The sequence below is a fragment of the Balearica regulorum genome, chromosome 2, assembly GCF_011004875.1.
Source record: "Balearica regulorum gibbericeps isolate bBalReg1 chromosome 2, bBalReg1.pri, whole genome shotgun sequence".
Lineage (NCBI taxonomy): Eukaryota > Metazoa > Chordata > Aves > Gruiformes > Gruidae > Balearica > Balearica regulorum.
This window is the reverse complement of record NC_046185.1, coordinates 26466132-26493590: the sequence shown is the minus strand read 5'-3', so window position 1 is coordinate 26493590 and position 27459 is coordinate 26466132. Positions and strand designations below refer to the sequence as shown.

The 27459-nt window shown below is 42.5% G+C and overlaps 2 long non-coding RNA genes across 3 annotated transcripts; one reads left to right on the top strand and one right to left on the bottom strand.

The window, feature by feature from the left end:
• Window positions 1-12063: 12063 nt before the first annotated feature.
• Window positions 12064-22232, bottom strand: LOC142600331 (uncharacterized). Of its 2 annotated transcripts, none has more exons than XR_012833762.1 (3): window positions 22168-22232; window positions 18351-18569; window positions 12064-13150 (listed from the first exon to the last, which is right to left on the bottom strand). It is a non-coding gene; the product is annotated as an uncharacterized LOC142600331 (long non-coding RNA). The 2 variants fall into 2 exon arrangements; XR_012833761.1 differs by lacking the exon at window positions 22168-22232 and adding an exon at window positions 18666-18717.
• Window positions 16345-21738, top strand: LOC142600332 (uncharacterized). The gene is made up of 3 exons (XR_012833763.1): window positions 16345-16516; window positions 18288-18365; window positions 18922-21738. It is a non-coding gene; the product is annotated as an uncharacterized LOC142600332 (long non-coding RNA).
• Window positions 22233-27459: the final 5227 nt, after the last annotated feature.

Here is a 27459-nt window from a genome sequence, read left to right as displayed (position 1 = left end):
AGCAGAGCGCTGGCTAGAGACCCAGAGTCTTGAGCCCAGGTGAGCTCTCCACCTTCCCTCACCAGCCCCCAGGGCTTTGGGCAACAGCTCTATCCGTCTGGCTGCCAGGTGTCGAGAAACCTGGCAGGTTGGTGCCTACAGCATTAAAGCAATTGCCTGCTGAGGAAAGGTCTGCACTGTGCCAAAAGGAAGAGAGGTGTCAGCTGCACGCTCCATCTTTGTGTGGTCTGTTGGTGTCTTGGTCTACGCCATGGTGACCTTCAGAAGGAGGGACAGGGGATTCCCGGGAAGCCAGGGCAGGGTGCTGTGCTGGCGCTGGTGGGCTTGCAGCAGGGACGGTGCAGTGCTCTCCGGCAGTTTTTTAAGAGGCGATGGCCTTGTGCCCACTCCTCCCCTGTGTTAGCACACTGGGATTCATAATGCAATACAGCCCAGCTGTTTCCTCAGCCAGGGTTGGACAACTGATACCGTCCCTTCCACAGCCCTCTGGAGCGCACGGGAGGTTTGTCATTACTTGAAATTGGAACGAGATTTGTCCTTGAGGGCTATATTCAGAAATGAATTTAGACAGGCTGGAGGTATCTAGTCCAGAAGTAATTTAGTACTTACTCTTCCTAGACATTTCCCTTGAGCTCTTATGCTGCCTGCTGAGATATTCTCAGCCCAGGACAGCAGGTACAGGGTTTTCCTCACAGCCAGGTCAGATTAGGGGAATTAGCTGGAGTGGTGCCGAGTTCACCGAGGCAACCAGTCCAGAAGACGTCGACTATACATGTTCGTGGCAAAGGACTCGACAGAACAAAGCGCAGTCAGGGCTGCTGCCTTCTCACTGCTGCAGGGCTGTTTCTGCCTCTTATCTGTGACTGCCTAATATAAACAACAGTCCTAATCTCACAAGATGGAGCCACGGTGTTCCCTCATCCTTGCCTAATGCCCTTACCAAAACCAGTACGTTTTCTCAGTCCCTTTCTCTCTCAGGTCCCACATCTCTCCCATCCGACCCTGAAATAGGATGCAGTTTTGGCAGAAAGAGGGTTTGTGTCTCTGTCTCTCCTCCCCTCCCCTGCTTTAGCAGTAATTGCAGTTTCCTGGGAGCTGGCAGATGTTTTGAGCTCTGGTCTCTTGCTTCCCAAAGGAGTACTCATTACAACTCAAACAGGAAAAAAGTGAGTGCCACTTCAAAAGAAAACAGTGAATCTTGCTCCATTCTCTGAAATAAATGATATAGGTACCTTTTCTCTGAAGGATTCCTGGCTTTGGGTCCCCCCAGGGGTGCAAACACCTACCTGCAGCCCTGAATTAATCCCCTCAGATCCTCAGAATTGCAGCCTCCTTCCTCCACCTTGGTTTTTATTAATAAAAAGTCAGATGTCCATACATTTTGTGGGAAGCGGTCAGACATCTCTGAAGAAATATCCAGAAACTCCCTACTCAGAGATGCCAGACTCCATCCCACATGGTGTATGGACATCCAATTTATAACAGGGAATCTTGTGTTCTACTCAACAAGTTCAGTATTGCCAAATTTCCTTACTGGTTTCCTAGGGATTTGGATGTTTCTGTTAGTATTTGTATGTGGGTTTTTTTTTTTTTTTTTTTCCATAGGTTATCTATTATAAGCTGTTGGGTTTAGACACAGTCTACAGCTGTTCTAAACATCTTACTGGGTTAAATACAAGTGAAGCCAATGGTTTCGTACCAGGGATGCAATGACTCAGATTCTCCAGCAATCCTCATGGCCCATCACCTATCTCTAGCTTTTTAATGGCCTCCAGTTAGTCCATCCTCATGTTAAAATAGAAAGAAAAATGCATTACATTAAAAAGAAATAACTCTTTCTGCTTCTTTTCCTTGCATAAATTTGAAAATGTGCACTGAGATGCAGGTGAAGCAGGACCCAAAGCAGCATTACAACTTACTCAGGGTTGATGGTTTTGTACATTAGATGCTTACCTGTTCCAGTAATGGGGGCATGGTGAAATTCTCAAATAGATTTTTTTCCAATGAGTTGACAAGCTACTGTAAGTAATGATTTGTAAAATCGAGTGCTTGTATCATTCTCTATAAAGCTAATTCAATTCAAGCAGCTGACACTGCATGATTAGGATCTTAAACTTCAACTGCATATGCTTCATTTTTTCACATACAGGACAGATTGACAAAATTCGTAAATACCCAATATTATCCTAACAAATTGCAAGCATGTTTGGTTTCACATTAAATTTTAATTAGGACACAACCACTGTGAATCATTTGAAAGGTTCTTGGGACCCAATTTAATGACATCCCTTTGTCTGTTTTTCCATGCAAACTTTAGCTGGTGTACTCATGGAAAAGATAACTATATACAAATACACTCCTCAGAAAGCAAAGTTGTCTTTGTTACTTAGTAAAACAAACAAACAAACAAACACATGGCTCTCATTCAGGCATGGCAATTTTCTGGCTAGTAGGTATGTAAGTGAGCAACTGAAGTGAAATGTTTGGTATCACTTTCTGATTTCTTACTCAGGTGCAACACAGCGATTTAGACAAAACAAGACAGGGAGGACTCTTCCCCTGCCGTGGAAGTGCATGCTAGAAGTAGACTGCCACTTCCCACCCACAGCTGCTAAAAGGGAAGCAACAACCCCAAGTTAGCTCTGGGGGTGTCTCTATCGGGCAGTGGGTACACGCTGTCTGCCCAGAGGAATGTCATCAGCCATTGCCCAACACGGGTTCTTAAATCAGAATTTCTTCTATCCACATTCCTAAAGTGGTCACACGCATGACATACAACAATGCTTTGCATTTTTAAAAAGGTGAGTTGAAACTGTTTAGAAAGGTCAGACTGCCTTCACCATGTTCTCTGCTGTGGTCATTGCCAGTGCTGTGGAGTGAACTGCCGGATCCTTTTGCTCCAGTACTTGTGCTGCCAACCTAAGGCAGTAATGTATGGCTTTTCTTGATCTTCTTTAAGAAAATTTACAGAATTTATGCATTTTTCTAAGTATGTACTGGAAGATGTTGCAATTCCAGAGAACGGAGCACAGTCCTATGTCCTTCTACTCAAGCTCTTGTTCTTTATTAGTTGGTACAAGAGTCCTCTGGTCTAGAAGAATTCCTTGCTACCATGATTGTTGTATCTTTTCCCAGTTCATTTCCAAATTGGACTATTACGATGATAAGAGTTAAACACTTCACTATAAACTGCTTCACCAGCATATCAGTTTTATTTTTCTCAATTAATCTTGTGTGCAGGGCTATCCGGATGGCTGTTCTTCCTTGGTTGCTGCTGATAGACTGTACTGTTTTGCAAGCTAACTCCTCTCATTAATTCTGCCTGGTTGTTTTTGCCAGCATGACTTGCTAGAGTGCAGACAGCGCCAAAGTTTGCAAAAATTTCCATGCAGCTGAGGGGTATTCTGCAGGGAGGAGGAGAAGGAGGAGGAGACGTGAGAGAAGTCATCTTTTATTAGTGCGAGTGTCTTGGATGCAACATACAGAGAAAAGTGCAGTAAGTGGCAACTTCTTTAGTTTCTGATTTTTCTGCAAGGGTGAGCCCTTTGTCAAGGAGTCAAAGTGAGTTTCATGCACATTTATAGAAGCTCTTTAACTCTTGGAGTGCTAGAAATATCCTGTGAGATGCATAAAAAACCCTTCTCTTCTGAGATTTTCTATTTCAGTAAGTGGCCTTCTGTATTTACATATGCCACACATCTAATACTTCAGTCCTTGTCTGCAGGCCTTTGAAGGGTGCTCCTGATGGAACCTCCTCCGTGGTGCAAGTTGACCATCTGTGCAGGGTGGATCCTTTAAACTTCTTGTCAGTTGTATAGGAGCCGTGGTGGGATGGGTGGGAGGCCTCCTCCTAATCCCACTGAGGTCAGAGGAAGGACTCCCATTAACTTCAACAAGCCTTGGATCAGTGCCTGTGGGAAGCTATTTTATAAATCCCAGCTTGCCTTGAGCAGCCTAATAATGCCTACAGTTCTTATAACTTACTAAGACATGTCTTGATACAAAGCCATTCTTTACTTTAGTTTTTCTAGGATTACTTGGAAGAATAAGGTCACCCTGTTGAGCTAAAATTTGGGGTCTTGAAGGTTAGGAGAAGAAACTGGTGGTAGGTCCAGTATTTTCTTTGATGCAGCCCTGTTTATTTGTGAAGGATGTAAATAGCTCTTTTTTCCCAGACCACAGCTGGGATCAAGAAGGTTACAACTCTCTTGCTTCTAGCACCAAAATCTGCTTGCAAAATCATCTCTCTGTCTTTTAACAAATGCAGTCTTATGCCTGTCCACAATGCTGCCATTGTCTGACCATGTAGGACTCTCTTGTGCAGTCTGCTTGCTTTCTCTTCCAGCATAAACTAGATCCTCACTCACAGCACCTCCCCCTGAGTGACTATTTCCCTACTTATCACCTCCTGTTCAGAGTCCATTTGTGCTGAATACATATATTTACAGTGCAAGCGGGGGAAGTGACCATTTTGTGTTCTGCATTTATACATCAGTGGTCTCTTTGTCCACCATAATGACAACAACAATAATAATAAAAATTAAAGCATGGTGCTCCCGTGCAGTTTCCTGCTACTCTGCTCCCCACCACCCCCTCCTCCCGGTACTGCTCTGGTAACAGGTAGTTTTCCAGCTGCAAAAGAGCTAACGGGGTGTCTGTTCCCAGCACCTTATGTCCCAAAGAAGGAGTTAACTGGAAGGTGTCAAAAGGGTAAGAAAAGTTGACAGCAAAAGGGGAAGGGCCTGACATGGTGTATATCTCACCACTTTTTTTTCCCAACTGAAGCCCACAAAAGGCTGAGCCACCTGATTTATGTCTAGGGGCAGGAATTCAGGATTTCTGAGAAGAAGGAGGGAAAGGTCCTGGCCAGGATCAGCAGAGCTGTCCCCGTGCATGTGGGCAGTTTGTTTGGAACAGCCAAGTAGTTTCTGAGAAGGATCGAGTTATTAATGTGAGTATATAAGAAAGAAATGCTTGTCAAACCAGCTGCTGACAGGATTTCCCGACTTACAGCTTTGTAAGTAAGGGGGGAAGACTTTCTGGAAACTAATTCTTTTCCTTGAAGAACGACTTGGCACCAAGGAAAGAATTTGCTGTGTTTGCACCGACCTGTCAGAAGGTGAATTTGGACTCGTTGCTCTTGCTTATCCTGCTGGAGCGTGGGGTTGATTTGCGAATGTGCAGTGTTTACAGAAGGGAACGTGAGCCGGGCACATCCAAAGAGGAGAATTACAGTTTGTCAGCATAGTATCTCTAAAAGGAACATTATATGCAAGGATTTGTAATGTAGCTTTGGTGTCAGCCTAATTCTGGGGGCCTGTGGTGTTCTTTATAATGGTACATTGCATTCCTTGGTGCTGGGAGATCGTTTTATCACAGCATGTGAAGTATAAACTGAAGTCAAAGTAGAAAGCGGCTTTTTTATTGCTGGTGGGAAGGTCATAATGTACTCTGCTGAACAAGAGTTGAGGGCGCAGCAGAGGGCATCATTAAACAGAGGTACCGATCTGGCCCTCTGACATGCCTGCGCAGGCAGCAAAATTTAACTTCAGCTGGGCAATTACACTGATGCTTTTCATACAATCCCTGTGCTGCCCAGGGCTCCTGCTCCCCTCGGCTCTTCTGACGGTGGGATCGTGTGATAGAGGGCAGTGCCATGCTGAGACACCAGCTCTGAATGAGCTGCCTTGGCTACCAGGAGCGGTTATAATCACGTTGATGCACCACTTGACCTGTGATAATTGGCCTTTCTGAAAAACTATGTGCAGTTGTCCAACAGGCTCTGTGTTGACATGCCTGTTTTGTTTGTACCCCTCACTCTACCTTGAGTATCTTCTGCTGAGCCATGGAAACATATTCCTGTACAAGCCGTACCCAAGCCATCCCCTATGGCCCTGGGTACTGTGAGAGAGGGTCAGTGGCACTGTTCTGCAGATATGAATTAAAAATCATTCACCTTCTTTGTTTATTTCAGAGCACTTTTGGCCTGCTGATGTTTTGGCCCATGTTCTTCTAGCATATTTGAAACTCTGAACAGTGAGTACAGGAAAGAGTAAGGTTATGCTGAAAATACAGGCCACTGGAGAACAGCTGTGTTGTGCCTATCTATCATTGAATAAAGAATAGAGCTCTAAAAGTGTTTACAGATTGTAAAACAAAAGCAGATTGAGTATGTTTTAAATTCTAGGAACTAACCTAAAATTTGCTATAAAACAAATATATGGCTTACAGCTGGAAACTTGTCAAAACACCCAAATGATTGCACTGTCTGGAAAGAGTTTCTGTGCCCAAAGACTTTAGAACAGCAACAGATGTAGTATTGCATAAGAGAAACATCCCTGCTTTGAATTTCAGTTTATAGCACAGGGAGCCATACAAGAGAAGTAAAGTTCTTTTCATCTTAGCTAGGTCCCTCTGCTTCCTCCTTAACATCTTGCTCCATGTACTTCTCCTGTGGTAAAGCGAGTAGCAGAGATATAGAAAGATGAGACCATACATCATTATAAGAAGAGAAAAAGCCATCTGGCGCAGTGTTTGTGGCTGGCTCTTAATTCAACCATGTTGGGTTTTTTCCATGCCCCTCAAGCCCCTCCTTTTCCAGAAAAAAATCTATGTGATCCCACATCTCTTCTTCAGTAACGTGTTCCAGATGGTCAGCTTTGTGCAGAGCAGATTTGCCTTAGTTTCTCAGTTTTTCCCTGGTTTCTTTGTTTTCAGATTGCTTCCCCTTTCTTTGAAACCCCTTTACCCAACCATCTAGCTCTCTCTGGGTCTTTTGGCTAGTTTTTATAGTATAATCAAAAGATATTTGTGTCACACAGACATTTTTATCAAAACCCAGTTCCTACCACACAAGGGTAATGAGGTTTTTTTGTCTTTAAATGAAGATGTGGAAGACAGCTTGTGAGAAGCTGTGCAAATAGGCAGTTTTATAGAGAGCATTCAATTAATCAGTATGAATTCATCATTTTCATCGAATATCCTAATCAATGGATTAAATAACATTACTAATACCAGTCAGCAGTATCACCACTTGCACTTTAGGATGGCATCTACACTTCCAACAGAATGCACCTGGGTCCGGAGGTCTCTCCTCCCTCCTGAGACCCCTCCCAGTAGCCAGGAAGGATGATGCTTACCCAGTTTGGCTGCATCTCCTTGCACAGCCCTCTGGCAGTGTCCTGGCAGCCTTTCCACGCTCAAGCAGCCTCACTTGCTCTCCTGCGCAGCCCAGGACATGCAACATCTACCCTTTATTACGCGCCGTAAAAACACTCAACATACTGCCAGGCGGCAGCACAGCCCTCAGAGGTTTTTTTGAGCATTTTGAACTGGAATCACAAAGCCCGTAAAAGATAATTTCATCACTGGGCACCATGCTGGGCTCAATGGGCTGTGTCTGCGCTGATAAACAAAAATCTCCAGGCATTGCCCTTCCAGCCCGAGGGCAGGCTGCACATCATGGCAGGCATGGCCAAAGCCCTCGCAGCTCAGCTGTCCCCCTTGAGCGGAGCAATGTTATCCATGCGTGTTATCCCAGGAATAGTCCCCCGAAGGTACCCAGGCATTGCCCATGAGGGGATCTGATGACCAGGGCCAAAATCGCGCCAGGCAGCCAAGCTGGGCAGGGGGAACAGATGTGCGCCACTTGTATCAGTGTTCAAGCCCTGTTTAGTCTATTCATATCAGTGGGGCTGAGGAGTCTGTATTTACAAGAAATGTTAGAAACTGGAAATAATTATGAAAACATCCCAAGGCCTCATGGGAGTTCAATAATTCTGAAGATGGAAAAAAATGGTCTTTTATAACTGGAGTGTTATACCCTCAGTTCTCCCTGTGAGGAAATAGCCAGCTTTCCTGGACAAGAAGTAAGACAGGGCTCATTAGGTTAGGAAGATTTCCCACATTTTCCATCTGTTGGTGCAAATTTTTGAGGCAACGAATATGTGACATTTCACAAAGTCAAGAGACTGTCTCAATCTATAGCTGGGGGCTATTCCTGCTCAATGAAAGCTCAGGCTTTAATGTACAGATTTCTGGGGAGAAGCGGTCTGTGGTGGCAGGACAGAACAGCTGGAGACACCCGTGCATAGCCTGTCTCCAACCCTGCCATGGCTCAGAGGTCCGTGTGGGAAGCGAGCTGGTCACCTACCCAACACCCTTCAGCACAAATCCCCCTCTGAATTGCTGCTCCTCCCTGCCTATAGCCACAGGAGTGAATACATTAGAGGCATAGTAAAATGCAAAATAAGAGAATGCCTTCTATAAATACACCTTAAAACAAATAGGCTTTTTTTAACATGGAAAAAATATTAGCCAAACCAGTAGATATCTCACAGCTCTTATTGTTTAGAAACAGGGATTTTATTTTTCCAGTCTGCTCTTAATTTTTCCATTCTCTCTCAATTTGGAGTGCAGTGCAAATACAGTACAGCAACATTTCTGCTTTCCATCCCACACCTTGCAGATCACATTGACAACAATTTAAGCAAAAGGATTGCTTGGAGTTACAAGGATCATCTGATTTACAGAAACTCCTAGGCTGGAAACATACCATGCTCTCGTGTAGGAGACCAGAAAAGAAAGAATGCTGTGTGGATTATGTTGCATATTTTTATTAATATCTTTGTTGTCTCTCTGAGTTCATACCAGTTATAAAAAAGAAAAACTTTCAGTGTGAAATCTTGCTTATCAAAGTTGTTAAGTAAGCTCAGTTCCACCTCTTGAAGTGCAATGACAAGAGCAATCAATCAAACCTGGTGGGAAAGTCTTCTGAAAGCTAGTTGTTCATATTTGTGTTCAATACGGGCATTAATAAGACTAAGAGAGCTGTAAATATGAAGATTACTCGTAGTAATTTTATACTGCAGAGTATTCCATGGGCACCTACATCAAGATAAATGCATTATATACGCATGTACTTTTTGAAGGATTATCTCTGCTTTTTTCTAGATTAGTAATTGAGCAACTAGATTAGTAATTTGCAACACTGCAAACATGTTCACATGATGTGAAACAGGACATTGAACCACATTTGCAATTGTTTAATTTAATTTACAAAAGCTTTTGAGCACCTGAGCTTACCTAGCCTGATGTCCTGGTTTTGGCTGAGATGATAGATAGAGTTAATTTTCTTTCTAGTAGCTAGTATAGTGCTGTGTTTTGGATTTCGTGTGAGAATAGTGTTGATAACACGCTGATGTTTTCAGTTGTTGCTAGGTAGTTGTAGTATCTATGCTAAGTCAAGGACTTTTCAGTTTCCCACAGTCTGCCAGGTGCCCAGGAAGCTGGGAGAGCACAGCCAGGACAGCTGACCCAGACTGGCCAAAGGGACATCCCCTGCCATAGAGCGTCATGCTCCCTATAGAACTGGGGAAGCGAGGCAGGAGGCAGATTCACTGCTCAGAAATAGACTGTGCATTGGGTTGCAGGGGTTTTTCTGCATGTGGTGAACAATTGCATTTGTGCATCACTTGTTTTATTATTACTGTTATTACTATTATTATTCTCTTCCTTTGTCATCCTATTAAACTGCCTTCATCTCAGCCCATGAGTTTGTTTTTTTCCCATTCTCCTCCCTCTCCCCTTGGGGGTGAGGAAGAGGGAGCGAGCGGCTGCCTGGTGCTCCATTACCAGCTGGGGTTAAGCCACAACAGTCCTTTTTGGTGCCCAATGTGAGGCACGAAGGGTTGAGATAATGACAGATGTGACCAGAGCGTGTTAAAACAAAGTTGTTATAAGCATTTGTTACATTACTTTAATTGTCACTGGTCTGCTGGTCACAATGTTTTATTTGTTCTCAGAGTTGTGCTACATAACACCTTACTTGCCGTATGTACAGGTTGTCAGTGTTGATGTGTGGTTTGTCACCTCTGGGTGTTGGATTAAGGTTATAGCTCTGCTGTTCAGTGTACTACTGGCTTATGGTATGATAAAATCATTGATAGACCAGTTTGGTATTTGTGTTCGGTAGCAGATGAATCTCTAGTCAGCAGCCGCGGAGCAACAGCGACGGCTTCATCTCTGTACTTGGGGAGCCATCTGTCAGAAGTGTTAATGTTAACCTCACCTGTTAAAACAAAAATCCAACTTCAAATGTACTTTTGATTATGATAATGAGCTTTTTCACCATATTGTTGCTGATGAAGGTGTCTCCAGCCTCTGATAGAGACCATGTAACTTTGCTCTCTGCTTCTCTCTCTCTACTTACCTCTGAGAGTGCAACTGAATTGTGGAAATCCACAGCTTGGGGACACCCGGGTTACACTTACAACACTGCAGGATCAGGGCTGCAGTTGTGTATGCTGTGGTGTCCAAGCACCACTGTCATGGAGTGATTGCTTTCCACAGCCTAAGCCATAGCTGTGTTCTTCTTGTGGTTAAATACCGTGATCCACTATATGATCACTTCCAGATTCGGATTGTCCAGCTTATGCCTTTTGCAAAATTTTGCCGCCTACACAATGAAGCACGATGTGCTTTGCAGCTTGTAAGATGCCCAGAGTTAAACTGTGGTCTGCTTGTTTTTTGATCTGCAATCAGGATCATGCCTTTGCTCTGAGGTGTTTGCCTTGTGACATATACAAGTGATTTTACAATCTAAACACCATGGTTTTAAGGGTTACTTTCTCTATGTTTTCTTACAAATAAAGATATGTTCTTTAATCTGGCAGTTATGCCAAAGCCATAGGGATAACTCTTATCTGTTAGGAACACGCCATCTCCATTCTGGAGGACTGGGAGGTTGTGGCAGGTAGACAGGGCAGCTGCTATGCTCCAGGGAGTAGAGAATGATGTGTAGGCATTTCATCTTTTCCCTAGATCTGTCTGCGTCTTGTGCTAGCTTAAGGGTTCGTAACCCTTGTAGTGTTCCTTAATGTCCCTTATGGAGGTGTTTAGGGAGCTGCTTTGGGTGGACTGACTCTCGGTGGGTCGGTGTAGGACTGACTGCAGCCTAGGTCCGAGATCTGGGGACCTGGACAGCAGTGGCAGGTGGTGACAGCAAGGTCTCGCAATAGACAGGGAAGGTGATGGCAGTGGTGGGGAGCCACAGAAAGCGCAGGAGAAGACACTGTGCTGCAGCCCCTGTGCACTCACAGCATGGGTCTCCTCTGGTGGGAGCCATCACGGCAGCCCGGTGGCTGCTCCCAGCCCACAGCTTTGCCAGATCCATGTGACATTAAGTCTTTTGGCAGGAAAAACTTTGTGGAAAAAGCAAAAGTTGCACTGGATCTTGTTTTGATTATTTGTTTCTAACCTCACTACAAATGGAAAAAATTTCTCTGGCGAGCGTCTGCTTGTTATTTTCCTATTGTTTTATCATCCTCCCAGCTCTCAGTAGGGATGAATAATCCTCAAATGCCACTCTGAAGGCTGATGCTTAAGTCAGGTTATAGAGCTGCAGCACTGGGGATGGATCTTTTCATTCTCTTCTATTTATTTCCCTTCACTTTATTCTGCTTCTGCTCCATTCTCTTCTTCTCTTTTCTTTCTACCTTTCCAACAACTAAGTGCAACCAGCAGTCCCTTTGGCAGACAACCCCTTCCTCTTCCTCCCAGTTCTGTCTGGAGGTGAGAGATATGGTTTGCTTGTGATAAAAACTCAAACATTTCCATAATGAGGACAAGTAGGCAGATCATCCATATATAGGCAAGCAGCATAAAGTATGACATTTGGTGAGAATTTTTCACCAAAAAACAACAAAAAAAAGTTTTTAGGAGTATCAATATAATTTGTAGTAAATTTGCAGCTCCTGAATCAAACTGAGTCAAAGATTATGTTTGAATTGGCCTTTCTCCAACACATATAGCCTTTTGAATTTCAGAGGCTGAGCAGAAACCTCAGGTAACTATGAACTCTACACAAGGAGAAAATTTGCTGTCAAAGAACCGAAATACGGATTCACTGCTTGAAGGTCAAAATCTAACATAGCAGAAGATGGGTAATGAGGAGACAAAGGGAAAAGGAACAGGAACGAGTAAGCTTTTCTGCAACATCAGTGACCTTAGTGCAATTGGTTATCTCATGTCATTGGGCAGATACATTGAGGTTTTTACTAGAGCATGTGTGCGGTTTTTTAAAGGCAAAGATGATGTTTCAAATCCATAGGATTTTCCACTGAGTAGTAATAAAAGCCATTCAAACTATAACCTAAAAGAAATATACTTGACATTATCCTGAGAAGTAAATTTATTTTGGGATTGCTTTAGGTTCATGGGATTTATGTTACAGGTGGGTAAGAGATACATGACAGTGCCTAAGCCATGTAGAGGAGGATTATGCAATACTTATCTATATCTAGATCTATACTCAGGCCTTTTCTCCCTCCTAGTTTAATGTCTTCATTTCAATAAAAATGTTTGTTACTCGAAAATATAGAAACATTCAAACCACACTTTTGTTCTTTCTTTTTAGGATTAAAGCATGGTTCCTCTTGCTAAAGCTCAGTTTGAAAAATTCCTTTATAACATAAACATGAAAAATATTGTAACGCCATGCCTAATCCCAGCTGCCTCCACCTGTTCTCTGCCTGTCTGAAATAGAAAATAAGCATCCAACAATGTAAGAAAATAGCACGTATACCTGATTATTGCTAGCTTTCAAGCATCTTACAACATGTGTAACCATTGTTGCAAATAGCAACACAAGGTCGTGATATCCCAAGTCTCCCAGCTTTCCTGCCTGCTGGACCACACTCTTAGCTCTGTTTCAAGATGCATACTGTTACAGAAGTTGAAAGTTAGTTATGGTGCTTTTCCAGATGTGCTCCCCCATCCTGCCCCTAAATCCCAAGGCTGCATGGTCTCTTCAGCCGCCTGCTATCCCAGCAAAGCAATTCTGTTTCCAGGTTGTATCAGCCAATGCTGTTAAAGAGATCTTTAGAGTGTTTCAAAAACTTTACTAGTCAATCAAAATCTTTTCAGACAGATCATAAATTCTGAATTGCCTCTGCTTAATGCCCACTAAACAGAGCAGGATCCCCATCCCATTCCTCCCGTGGCAGAGTGTCGAGCCACATCCCATCTCACACAGTGCGGTACCTCTCCCTTCACTGAGCTCTCTGGTGCATTCAGGGTGATGTCCTGTAATGAAGAAGTCCAGACCACAGAGGAGCCTGGATGGAAAACAGCTGAATTTCAGCTCCTGCAACTAATGGAAAATTGTAACAATATTTCAAAATAGAAAATATTTATGGTCAAAATGTGTTTTTTGTTGTTTATTTAATGGCATGAACATTTTCCACAGTGGCCACCTATGTTTTTTGTGAAGAAATTTGTTTATTCAAACCCCTAATATTCTCAGTAATTTTTGGAGGTGGGAGACCAATTCCAAACCACACTGTATTTGTTTACTATGGGCTGCATTAGTTCTCTTTGTTAAATTTAAGGATGAGATGTTTGGCTGTCAAATTTTGAATTTAATTCCTCGGTTGGGCGAGGGCTGCCATATTCCTACCAGGTTTCTCCAGCTACTTCCACTCAGCACGAATGTTGTGACGGAGTAGACCATGCGCTGCTGGTTAGACAGTCACCCTCTGGCTCTACCATGGAGCTACCAGCCATTCAACCCCACTGTGCATCCATGGGCCAGGATCTCATGTCCTCACTATAAAAAGACATTTTTAGATTAAAAGTTTGAGTTTGGACCTTTCTGTATTTGCTAAGCACCACACAAAACTGAAACACATTTTAGATAAGAGATCTTAACCTCACAGAAGAATGCAAATGTCTGAATGATGCTAAAAATCTTTTCTCCTTTGGGAACAAAATACCCCTCTTCCAGTATGTCTCCAGACCTCCTGTTTTGCTAGTCTCATTGCAGGAACTTTAATAGAATAGCAATTTTTTTTTAAGCAATTCCTTTCTTTAAAAAGCAGACCTCTCTTTTTTTAACTTTTGCTGAACACTAATCTTGGTAAAATCTAGCGCTCATAAAACTACAGCACTGCCCTAGGAATTTTTTGCAAGACTGAGTTATTTCTTCCTGCTGAACTTTCATATTACAAGAAAAATATACTACCCTTTTCTAAAAATATATTCTCCCAGTTACACTCAGAAATAAATCTGTCAGCAGGTATCCTGACAGATTCAGACCTTACTATTACTAGTTAATAAACAATGACTTTGTCTTTCCAAATCATCTTATAATAACTTATAAATGGTCTGTTTATTTTATATTTACCTGAGGTTCATTGTTCCGATATTAGATAAGGAATTATAACTTCCATTTATTTTCCCTTGTAGCATATTGATTTTGGATACCTTACTGAGTGCACCCTGTCATATGCTTTTAGAAAAAAAAAATTGGTTGAAGCAGTATAATATATATATATAAAATACATATTGCTTGGTCAATTTATTTTTAGGAATTGCAAGTATAGAATTTCCACTTAAAATATTTTGACCTTCCCGTCCCCTCGCTTCCCTTCCCTTCCCTTTCCTCATGACTATCCACACTGCCTGGCTTTATTCCACTTGGGAATTACCAGCAGGGAAATCTGCTGTCCATTTAAGGTAATTTATCTTCTTTTTACAGTAACTACTTTGTGTTTTTTCTCATGATAAGAGGGGCAGAGTGGGGCTAAGAGACACATCTTGTGTGAGGTGTACATAAAATGGCACATTTTCATTTCCACATATTTTTCATCTGGAAAAACCACTGGGGGTTTGGGGTTGGTTGGTGTTGTTTTTTTTTTCTTGTGGGGGGTACATTTCTTTCTTTTTTCTGTATGTGATGATAATTAACCCACACAACTTCATCAATTTGCTTTGCCTACTTTTTCTCCCAAAGGTTTCCCCGGAGTTCACAAACTGCACAACATTTCACAATGACGCAGGAGGTAGCCTGAAACAAGAGTAGGCAGTACAACTGGGCAAGCATGAACACACGGAGGAAGCCTTAGCAACTGGGGGGGAGAAGCCTCCTTGGATCCAGTGAGTCTCCAGAAATGCGAAGAGCCACAAGGCAACCCCCTGAGATCCAACCCACCCTTCTTCCAGCTGATTTAATGATCTGCCCTTTGCTTAGAGATATCAAGTAATAAATAATCTTAATTTCAGTTTAAGACCTCCCTTTCTGTCCTTTATACCTTTGATCAAGATAATTGAATATGCCTAAGAGAGAAATTGCCTTTTTGTTTAAATAGCTAAGGGATTTTTTTTCTTTACAACTGTTTTTTAGGAGACCTTTTTGGAGAAGGTTTCATTAAAAGTGATTTTCTCATCAGGTATATGGCAGCAAAAATAAATACCATGTTTGTGATACATTTGCTGCTTCAGTCTGTCAATATGGCTCAAATCCATAACTTCTACAGTTAGATATTAAGAGGAAGAGCATCAGAAATAGCTGTAGACATACACAATTTTTATACAGACCAAATAAGAGAGAGATTCTGGTTTTTAAGGGTGAAAGCTGGCACTGAAGAACCTTATCCTTTCTCAGTTTTGGCTTCATTCTCTTGCAGAGCCACTGTCAAGATCAGGATTCATGTTTCCCCCCATGGCTGCACAGGAAAACATTATATTTTTCATTATCTGATAAAGCTCATTAAAATGTCTACAGCACTTTTCCTAGGTTATTTGTTCTCAGTGGCATGTCACACCATTTCAGATTACTCCCAAGGGAAATAAGGGCCCCGTTTTTCAGCTGTTGGGATGAGAGAGAGACAATCTATTGCGTTCCAAATGAAGCGAGATGTATTAATAAGAAAGCAATGAGAGAGTGGTCTGATTTTCACTGATCCCCCTTCCCTTGTCCTTCTTGGGAATATTATTTGATTAAGGACTACAAGACTCAGTCCAGTGAACTTCTGTTTAATGAATGCTCTCGCAGAAAGTGAAATCTACTCAAATCTGTGTTTCTATCAAATCATAGACATAACCAGTCATGGAAGGAATAGCCCGTAGGCATTATGTGGCTGCTCTGATAGGGACCCAGACGGCCCGTATGTTCTAGCCCCAGAAGGGCATTAAGTCAGTACACTACAGCAGAAAGCGCTGCTGCAGCAGAGTCCCACAAAGCCATCAATATATTAGTAGCAAAGGAAAAATCACAGAAGCATTTTTGAGTTATCAGTCACAAAAGCATTTCAGAACAATGCAGTAACCAGGTCCCATTAGTTTCTAAAGGAGACTATGTGTTTCTGGATGCAAGAGAAAGAACCATGAGAAATAAACAACCTTTTATCCAGGATAATTGGGGTCTGTGACTGCTTATCGTTGTTGATCATTTGTCAAAAAAACCCGCCAACCCTGAAAACTACAAAATAATAAAAAATGTCTTATTCTTGGTCCTTCAGCCATTTTTACCTGCTTGACACCAAGAGGGTCACTACCTGCAGACTCAAGGGACCCTGACAACTTGGACAGAAGCAGACTCCAAATGGGATGGGGGTGTGTGTGTGTATGGTTTTCCTCATGCAATCCCATTTTTTTTGCTGTTGTTTTTTTTTCCGCTTAGGTAATTAAGTCAGAATGTCCTGAAGTGGTGTCTGTCTAAAGTGGTGCCTTCATTAATGTAAGTCCTTGCGGAAATAAACCATGGGCGAGAAAGCTTGCATCTCAGCTGGCTTCCTAAAAACATGCAAGAACTAGGGCTGAGGCATCATTAGATCTGCAGCCATGGCCTTTAAACTCTAGGGCCTCATCACTATGAGGACTGACAGGTGTAAAGTTGTACCCCCATCAAGGAGTTGGATAAACCAGGAATGGATGGAGCCGGCACTCAGCCTAGCTCCAGCAAGCCAAAGGCACGTGAAATTGCACATGTGGGTCTTACTGCAACTACCCTTGAGAGCCTGGGGAGAAGGAAAGGGGGGTCTTGACCAGATCTCTGACAGAAGGTTTGTTCATTAGAGTTAGATTTAATACTGATGTCTACCAATGTTGTGGTTTTCATTGCAAGTGTGTCTCAACCCTGGAATACATTTGGTATTGTCAAGTTTTAATGTCAAATTAACTTGCCCAAAGTTGAAGCCAGCCTCTTGCGGTATCTAGGCAACTGTTCCAAAACAGTGTTTAACAGGAGGCTGGGATGAGCGGAGCTGGAGGCAGCGAGCGCCGGCGGCCACACATCCACTGTCTCTCGCTGTTTTGAGCAAGGTCGTTTGTACACGTGCACCTGAGGGACTGTGTGACCATCTTTGGACTGGAGTCAGCGCTCCGCTCACTGCGGGGCTTTTTTCCTCCCAGCTTCCCGTAACAGCCTTTTCATGACAAAGCAGATTTGAAAAATGGTGCTTTCACATACACCAAGCCACTGATCCAGGATCAGAAGCTATAAACCAGGAGTGGGGCAAGTTTTTTCACCCACACTCTACTCAATTCCTTTCCCCTTTTGCCCGGAGCCTCTCCTGATCCTGCTTTCCCTTCAGTTGAATCAGAGGAGCCAGAAAATACCTATAAACTGTCTCTGACCTTGAAAAGTCACCTTTTACCCCAGTGACCTGGCAGCAGGCACAGCATGTTAATGTATGTTTCTGCTGTTCTGCTGATCCTGCTGTTCTCTTCAGGGACGATCAAACTGCCTGCGTTTCAATTCCTAACTAAGGCTCCGGAGAGAAGACCTGTTTTTCTTAAGCGGAACTAAAACTCTTTGTGTTTAATTGACAGAGAAATATGGTACTTGCAGAGGGTAATTTGGGATGCCTAAGGCAGGTTCTGGTGCTAAATTCCCCTCTGAAGGTGACCATCTCTACATATTACCTGTGTAGGAAACCTGTTGTGCAAGACCAATGGTCGGCTGGGTTTCCCAGAGTTGGAAATCCCCTTGACTTGGTGCTAGTTCCCAGTCTTACCTTGCTGACTTGTCCTGCAAATGTTCTTACTCCCTAAAACGGGTGCATGGATTTATTGTTTCATTTAATCTAGACAATAAGTTAGAAATGGGGTTTTGGTCTGTGTGCAAGGAGAGAGAAAGCACTAGCTACACTTCAGCTTGCAGCCACGATGGCACATGTTGTTCAGTTCAAGTAGTCCATCTTCACAAATCATGCGCAATTGCGAAATGTCATGATATTGCCTAATGCATACCATGACACCTCATCTGGGTTCATAAGCAATTCAGAGCTCAGCCTAAATGGAGGGAGTAGCTTACATCAATAAAATCTTTCAGGATCATTTAGGAACAGAACAGTACTGAAAGCTGTAGGCTATTTTGCTTTCTGCGTAGCCTGCAATAACTCTCAAATAAGAATATTGAGCTGAACTAGATTGACTTGTATCCTGTACTCTGCTCGATACACTGCTTTCCTCCCTGGTATTTAAATGGAAATATCGCTATTCTACAGCACGGCGCGAAGGCTGAACCTGACGATGTGCTTATAATGACTGCTTATATTCAAGTCACCCACCTGGATGATGTGTTGGTGAGTATGAAACTGCAGACACCCCCAGCAGCAGTTCCCAAGGATGTGGCTCACTGGTGATCATCAAGGCCACAGTAAATGGTCCATGAATCATAAGGGCCTCGTGGTTGGGGAGGGCAGTGCCTGCAGAGCCACGTGGCTGCCTCTCCGCTGCCGCAGGAACCCAGGTGGCCGGCCAGGGTCAGCAACCCTGCAGAATGGGTTCTGAAAAACAGAAAATTGAGAATAACGTGTTTCTCTAGCATATGCAGACCTGGTGCAGAGACTGATTGCAAAAGAAGGTAGTCAAGGCATACTGACATCCCAGACCGAAGCATTACTGTCCCTAGGTATATGACTAAGTACTGCTCTTTCTTCCAGGCACGAGAGCTCAGATTTGTTTTGGATCTGATTCATCCAAAATAGCTGACAAGAGCAGTAAATCCTGGATTTGTTTTTTTCTGATGTATTCCCAATGCTGCTGAGTAATTCCCTTTTATAGAGCTGTCTTGTTGAGATACGTGTCTCGCTCTTAATTTCCACTTCTTCTGATTTCTCCATCTAACTTTTATTGCAGAAGATACAGGTGAAGAAGGGAAGAAGCGAGGTGGCTGGGGACATGACACAGAGGCACAGATTCACTGTAAAAACCTCCTCTACTTGTTCTGCCTGAAGATAACTGAAAGAAAAGACATGAAGCTGGATTTTACGCAGTATTTCTCAAACATCGTTAAACTCCCACTTGTTACAGTTTATGGCTGCATTCTTTCTCTTGCTCTGAGTTTAAACAATTTTCAGTGGGAGTCCTTTACTGTGGATACTTCAGAGTTGGCACTGATTTTGCTGTCTCTTATATTTCACTTTCATGGGAAAACACCACGTCCTCAAAAAATGTCTATGCTGATCTAGAAATCTCTAATTTTGACATAAATCAGTATCATATTTGTACCTCCTTCTCTTTTGTATTCTTTTCAGTATTTTGTTTCTGAGATCTGGGTCTTGCCAGCCCCTAATCTGTGCATGCCTGAAGTTAGGGATATGAGTAACTCCACGGAAATGCTATTGCTCACAGACCTCAGCCCTTGCTTTTTAAATCGAAACTAGGAGCATCAGCCTTAAGTGATCTTTCTGTGTGTGAGTCTTGTAAGTCATTCTCTTTGGTGATCTTAGTGATTACATCTGGGGCTGTAACATTATTGAAACTTGTTATAGCTGTAATTGGCATGACACAAGCCAGCCTAACATCTACCAGCAGGACAGAGATTGCATCTCAGCCATCAGAAAGCAAAGTTCAGCTGCCTGAGGCCATCCTTAATATGATAATTGCATTACCACATGTTGATGACTCAAAACCACAAGAAGAACGATGGGGCAATTCAAACCCCTGCATCTGGGAGGGTGTCTGTGTCCAGCCCCCTCCAAACACCCCAGTTCATTGGCAATATTTTTTTTTTCCTCAGTGAAAATGCCCTGAGGCCATTTTACAAGTGGATTTATAGCTCTGAGTAGAATAGTAATACTTTGGGTGCTGAACCCCATGGAGACAACTCAAGCAAGTAATTTTAATCCACAAGTTACTACTTTGTCTTGAGTACCAGAATCATCCCCAATTTTTTCTTCTTAGCTTGTCCATCTGGTGTCTCTTTAGCTTTGCCTTGTGTTTTGAACACCAATAATCAGATATTAGTGGTCTATATCCCTGAACACAGGCTTCAGATCATTTCTCACTCATCCCTCAGAGGAAAAAGAGTTGTGCTAAGCACAATAAATGATGTCAGTAATCAAAACTTCTTCGAAAATGTGGGACATGAGAGAAAAAAGTACAAAACCTACGGCGGACTGAGACTGAGCCCATCCTTGCTGAGGACGGGTGCCTCCCAGAAATGTAAATCCACACCCCTCCCCACCCAGGCTTTTCAGATGATGTTAGAAAAGGTCTAATAAAACTCTCTTGTTTTAGTTAATCATTCCTTCAAGCTCTCCCAGCCAAGCTGAGTTGCACTCCATGAGGTCAGCATGCTCCTTGTACTCACAGCCAATATTCCCTTTTTTTTTATTAGTATATCGACAGCGCAGTTTACTCCAGTACTGCAATGGTGTCAGGGCCTCATTTTCCATGGCATGAAACTATTCCCGCTTTACCTGCTAGCCAACGGAGCTCTGCTTTTTTTCTGAGTCGACAGACTGTTCCTACCTCGTATGCCTTGACTTTGTCTTGAAGGCTTCTTCAGACAATGTACAGGCCAATTTGTGAGTTATTACCCAGCCCCCCAAAGCAGCTTAATGTTTTTCCCATGGTGAAGAAGGTAATTTAGAAAAAATGTTCTCAAAGTCATCTCAGTGGTGACTGAGTTATTATCTACAGTCCTTATTACTAGCTTGTCATATGTGGGCACTGTAAAGCTAACGGCAAACTGGGAGGCATGAGTTTAAAATATGTATTGTCAATGTCTAGTGAGTTTTAAAATATCAGGATGATTTTGAAAGTTTTGTGACCCTCTCAGGCTGGCAGAAATGTGCTAATTAAGAAATCAAATAGAATTGCAGATTCAGAGAAGCCCCCAAGGTAAGGGGACCAATCCCCCTCTTCCCAGCTGTCAGCGATGGGAAGAAACCCTAAAAATGGGAAGGGGTTTTAAGAGTGAAACAAAGAAATGAGGCAGAGCAGTTCCACCTTTAACAGAGAAAGGCAAAGAACAGAAAAACACCGGGGCTCTAAGTAACCCTGGAAATTGTAAAGGAAAGGAGAGGTTTGAGTCTTGCCTCTGCAAGCTAAATAAAGCACCAGAGCAACTAAGGAGGAGCCTTGCTGCTAAACAGGATCTGTAAACGCATTTTCTTACTTGATGCTTTTCTTTTGCAACAGTGCTTGCAATTGCAATGACTAAAACATCATTCTTAGCTGAATGTGCTAATTTCTTCTGAAATTCATCCATCATTAAAAGCAACTCCAGAAAAATCTGTCACACACTAAGATTCCTGGAGATGATGCACCCAAAACACCATTTTTAGCAGCACTCACAAAGCAAGATGCATTTGAGACTCCCCAGCCTGCAACATTCTTTCCCCTAAAATTGTGTTTGTGAACTGAAGTCATCAGATGTTGTAGTGAAGGAGAGAAGAGAAGCCTCCCTCACTGGTTGTCACTCCTTCCTTCTCCAGCTAGGGAAAGGCAGAGGCACAGCCACCAAAAACTTTACAAATAAACTCCTACTGTCACACAATTTTACAAAGGAAGAAAAAGGCTGGTTTTTTTGTTTGTTTTTTTTTTTTTTTTTTAATTTTTTGTCCTCTCGTGGTCTGTGGGTGTTGGTTGCACACACAGATGCTACAGTTCTCATTTTGTGGCATCCTGCATCCCCCCCCTGCACTGGGCTTTATTTTGGAAGATAACAAAGCACTGCCACCAGCAGCCGATGGCACAAAGTAGTGTCAGAAGTAAGAGCACCTGCAAATGGTAAACGTTGAAAAAAATGCAGAGAAAAATGCAGAGACTGAACTGAGATGGAGATGATTTTAAAAGTCAGGAGGTTCAAATGGTCCAGAGAGTTTACAAAGCTGATAAAAGCAATGTCCAAAAAAGGTGATCAAAGTAATGAAACTCAGAAAGTAGGATCTGGAGGGAAATCTGAAATTAAAGAGATTGTTAGTTTTTTTTAATCACAGTTCCTAATCAGGCAGGAAACTTCCTGAGAGAGACCTGAGAGACCTCTTCAGCCAAACACCCTCAAAGGAGAAAGATTTTGTGTTTCTACTGGGCAAAGGCAGAGATTTAAGAGCATGGAAAATATGCAGATGTTGAAAAAAGGCGTGGAAATGTTACCTTGGAGCAGCCTTGCTTTTATGTCTTACTTCAAATTTAGTAATGGAATTCAAAGAGCCAATAAATATTGGGGGAGAAAGCAAAGTATTCTTACATTTCCAGAAAACACAGAACTCACAAGAACTCCACAGCAACTTTTTCCTAAACTAAGCGAGCAGTGTTGAGCATTTTTCATATGTTAGATAATGAATCTTGAAATAAAGGATAATTCAGAGACTAGGTTTCTGAGCAACCAGTGGGAGGATGGTTGGCTGTTTATGTTGTTTATGTTAAAATTCTTTGTATGGGTTAAATGCACCTCCCTCAGTCCAGTTTCTGCCTGGAGAGAAGCTGAGAGCAGAATATTCTACTGTAAATTCTTCTGGGACTGTATTTTCAGCATTGGCAATGCTCTGTTTAGGGAAAGAAGTTGCAAAAGCATGGCAAAATTTAGCAAGATGTTAAATATGCAGTTACATAAACTTTTTCAACTCTCTTTTTAACCGAATATGCAAGACAACACATCAGGAATTCTTCCAGCTTGGAAAAGATAAGCTTAGGTCAAAGCTTATCTTTTTATGCTGAGAAAGTCCCACTGGTAAACATGGAAGTCCTCTGGGTCTTCCCAAGGTGAGTGAAGTGCAGTCAACTTCACATTTCCCAGGATGCTTGAACAGGACAAAAAGGTGAATAGTTTAGAGGGAGGATAGCAGCCAGGCACAGGGGTGGTTGTGGAAGGAGCTGACCCTGTTCTGGTGTGGTTGGTACTGAGCTGGGGCTGAAGAACATCGGGGAGCTGGGCTCTGCCTTGCTGGGTGGTTGCAGCTATTTGCACCCAGAGGACATGTTCCTCAGACTGCTTTCCCATGCTGGTGCCTGCTGGCCCAGAGTGGTTGGCGTCTGCTCTACCAAACCCTTTTCTCTCCAGCATCCAGGTCGCCTGATCTTGGGAACGGCCCCTAACCACACCATCTCCCAACTTGCCTGACGTTCCCAGTGGGGAATTATTCATCCAAGCCCCAGGGTTCAGGGTATCCACCCAGCTGTACAACAGCTTGGCATAGCCTGGTCCTGTTCAATCTACATGTATAGCCACAGCCAACATGTCTCACCCAACAATACATGGAAAATAGTGTGAGCTGGACAGAGAGCTGTGCTTTAAAGTGGTGTTAAATAAATATCCAAAGTGGTGCTTGCATGACTGCCCCCTTCAAGCTCAGTTCAAATTGGTTGTGTGTTGACAGTGACAGGTCACTAGTTTCCATTGAGATTTCATTGTTGATCAACGAATGTACAGACTAGCCACAGGGTAATTTCTTCTCCTTATTTAATCAAATGGAAACTTTCAATCCATTTTTGCATTCACAGAACAGCCATTGCAGTTTATTTAAGTAGGTTAAATATAAATCAACACCAAAAAACACCCCAGCAGTGTAGTGATGGCCTCCCTTTCCTTTGCAATATCATCTTTTTTTTCCTTGGTCTTGTGACTTCTCAGAAGCGTTTCCTTCAGTGACCGCTGGCATTTGTTTGCTGGTGCACAGAGCCCTCCGATTTAAAGGCTTTGACTTAGTGCTGGGGCTTCAAGGGCAGCAGTGCAGCAGTCGCAGCTCCAGCACAGGGAGAAAGAAGTGACACTGTCCTTTCCATGTTAAAATCAGCAGCAAAGCTCTCCATGGACTTTAAATGGAGCATGATGAGGACAGTTTTATTTTTTCACTAAATATAGGCAGCACATTCTGGCCTCCAGGTGACTAGAAATAGGCAGAAGGAAGACATAGGTTTTATACAGTTGGACTCGCTTGAGCATGGTGTGATGGAAGGAGGGTGTGGGTGGCTTTTCCAAAGGCACTGTGGGGCTCCCCATGTGGGTCATGGCCATGGTGTATACCTCATAGGAGCACAGGCCAGGGACACTGTAACCACCTGAGGATCTTGCCAGTAAAATTGACCGACTGGGTCTGTGGATGGTACAGGGATGCAGGTCCACCAGGGCCAGGCAGATCTGCACTAGGTGTAGGTTGTGGTTTGGAAAAATTCCTCTTCAACCAGCGAGGTTGGTGTTGGGGATATGGTGTGATTCCTCATTTTCATATTCCCTGTTACAGCTCTACACAACGTGGAAAACTGAGAGGTGGAAGTGAGGGAGCTGGAGGGATGTCATTTCGTGAGGAGGTCTGGAGAAGGTTTCTGTCACCACTTGACACGACTTGGCTCCTCGGGTTCTGTAAAACAGAAGAGAAGGGAGTAAACTCTTTGCAGTTAGTGAACACTGAGCCATTGCAGAATTAAAAGAAAGTCAAACAGCTCTCAGGAAGATGTGATTGTTTGATAAACAAGAACATTTTATGGTAATCTCTGTATTTACAAACACGAGGACGGGTCAAATGTCTGCTCCTTGGAAATTTCTTTTTTTTCCCTAACAGAAATTTCCTTTAAAGCCTAGCAGTTAGAAAATGCTTCTGCTAAAAATAGCTTATAAAAGGGCTATATCTATGCATGCTCTTTCTCTCACAGAATTAAGTAGTTTGCAAATATTGCTGGTTTTTAGACCACTCAATATTTTTGCAAGGTAATGTAGACTGCTTTATCTTTAGATCATAGAAACTGTAAGTCTCAGACAACACTTAACTTTAGGCACATCCAGGAAAGAATGCTAATGTAACATCTGATGCTGTAAACTCAAAGGTATCAAAACAGGAGAGGATGTCAAAGACATCTACCTGCATAACTTTGGTGACAATATGCCCAAGTACTCATGCATAGCTGAATATATGCTGACTATTCACAACGTTTTCCTTGAATACACAATTTTAGCTAACATTTTGTCACTCATGAATGTAGGAAAAATTTATAAAGCCATTGAACATATTGTTGAAATGTATTGACAGAATTCAATGTTACATCTGTAATCTGTGATTATTTAGTTGTACTTTGCAGATCAAACTATAACTATGAAGGTAGAATTTTAAAATCAATCTTGTTTGCTAGGAAAAGATACTTACATTTCAGACATCCTGCCTATGAAGTATTACATGCTCTTTGGTGGTTTTCATCACTTTAGAAAAACACAGATAGATGAAAGACATGATCAAAAGGCCAAGAGGTATTCCTGTAATTACCATCGTCCACATCCCGTAGTTTCATTTCACTCAAAATTCTCATTGTCTTCAGTTCTGCAGTGGAAATTTCATGGAATTACAGGGAATCCTGCCTATTAGGACTGTGCAAAAGCCAAGCCACATCTGTAGTGCTTGCCTGCTTTGTTTGAATTATATATTTTGGAAAGTTAATGTTATTTATCTAAAAGATGTTTACAGAAGTTACCACTCTAACCAGACGCTTTTGAGTCCAGCTCTGAATCTGCAGTGCATAATAGCCTGTGACAATTAGATTTTAATTTCCTCAAAGACTTGACAATTTGTGTAGCACATTGGAAAAAGTCCATTAATACAGAAAAGCACTGAACAAGATTAGACATAATGATCTCCTCAAATTTGACAGAACACTTTTTATCTAGGAAAAAGCAATTTTCGATTACCCTGCCCTTTCACAATATTTTCTTCATCCGACTACTTAGATATTTATTGTTAGTTCTGATATTTTGTAATGAGGATTCTGTGTATACCTTTAGTAGGTTTGCTATTAATTTGCTATTGAAACAACAAATTATGTCATTAAACAAATTATGTTATTGAAATATATGTTAAATAAGTTGATTTATTAAAATATCTAATGTATGAACAAGTTTAGAAGTTAAATGTCTTTCTAGAGAGACCCGTGCAATAAGATTAATGGGACAAGTAAGATAAATGATAATGCCAGAATCACAACTTGCAAGCTTTGATGCAGTTGATGACTTGAGAATATTACCGCTCATTTTAATGTTGTGTGTAGGCAAAAATAATTATTGTTCCAAACATAGAGACCTCAGGAAAACATAACTCATTTGAAAAGTGACCTACTGTAGGAGAAGATGGAAGACCTATGTTTACTCCCAGTGTTTTTCCATTGCAACGCTGCCATCATCTAGAGGCACGGGTAGTGTACTCCCTCTTTTGGTAATGTCAGAAGGAAGGAGGGACTGATAAAGCGAAGACTTTTCATGTTAATTTGTGAGTCCATGGTGAGAAGGACATTTTAAGGGGCTTTGTAATTCAGCAGGTATCCGAGTAGCCATGTGTACAACTCAGCTGGGAGGAAAAGATGAACCCACCTCAATTAAGCTTGGATCTAGGGAACTGACACCAATCTATGATTACTAGAGCAATGCCTCTGACCATTCCCTGCCTCAGTCATTTGTGAGCACTTTTGGCATGTCGGCACGTATGAATGACTATGTACGTGACAGGGCATGAGACAGTGGGCTGAATGGACTCTTCTTCCATAGAGGTGCACACATGTGCTTTGAGTCATCTTATGAAAATTCATGTTCAACCAGTCAGGCAAAGAAAGCAAATCTCAATCCATGATGGGATGGAGCCCTCTGATAGCTTTGTAGTAGACTGCATGATCTGCTTTGTCAGAAAGATTGGGCTTGTCGGCCTGAGGTCACCTAATCCAGCTTCTTCATACTTCAAGCAACCATACCATACAATCTCTTTCCTCATCTCACCAAACTTCATCCTGGCACCAACACACACTAACAGCTATTTGCTCAAACACCATCAAGGGCACAGTGAGGCATTTCCCAATGCTAGCAAGCTGAAAATCTCCAACTGGGGAGCTCCATCTTTTCTGCACCGTTCAGAAGAAAGGAGAGTGTCCGTGAAAAGACTTCCGCCATGCCAAGTGACTAATGAGCACTGAAGATACAACACTGGACTGCCAGTCTCTAAAAACTCATCAGTCGGCGACGGTGCAACAAGGACTGGTTATTGCTACCTTGATTAATTTGTAGCAATGCTGTATTGCCCATTTTTTTTCTGATCCAAGTGAAAGTACTAGAAAGATATGCTTCACTGGATTTGGAGAGAGCAGAGAGACATATTACATGTCGAAGAGCAGTGAGAACCTCCTTGCTTCCTACATTTACACATGTAGGAAAACAGTGCTCATTTCCCTGGTGTTAATAGTGAGCAGGTAATGCACCTTTCGATGCTATGTTCCTCTCCACACCAGCTGTTAAATCACCACTGAAAATGATGATCAATAAAATACTGACAAACTACTTCTCATAGTTGGTGTGATGCTGATGAGATGCTGATTTCAGAAAGATTACAAGATAAGGATGAGGTTGACAGCAACAAGATCCAGTTGTTCTTTTCAGGCACATCTGGGTGCTGTGGTACCTCCAACTTTGCCTGTACTGTA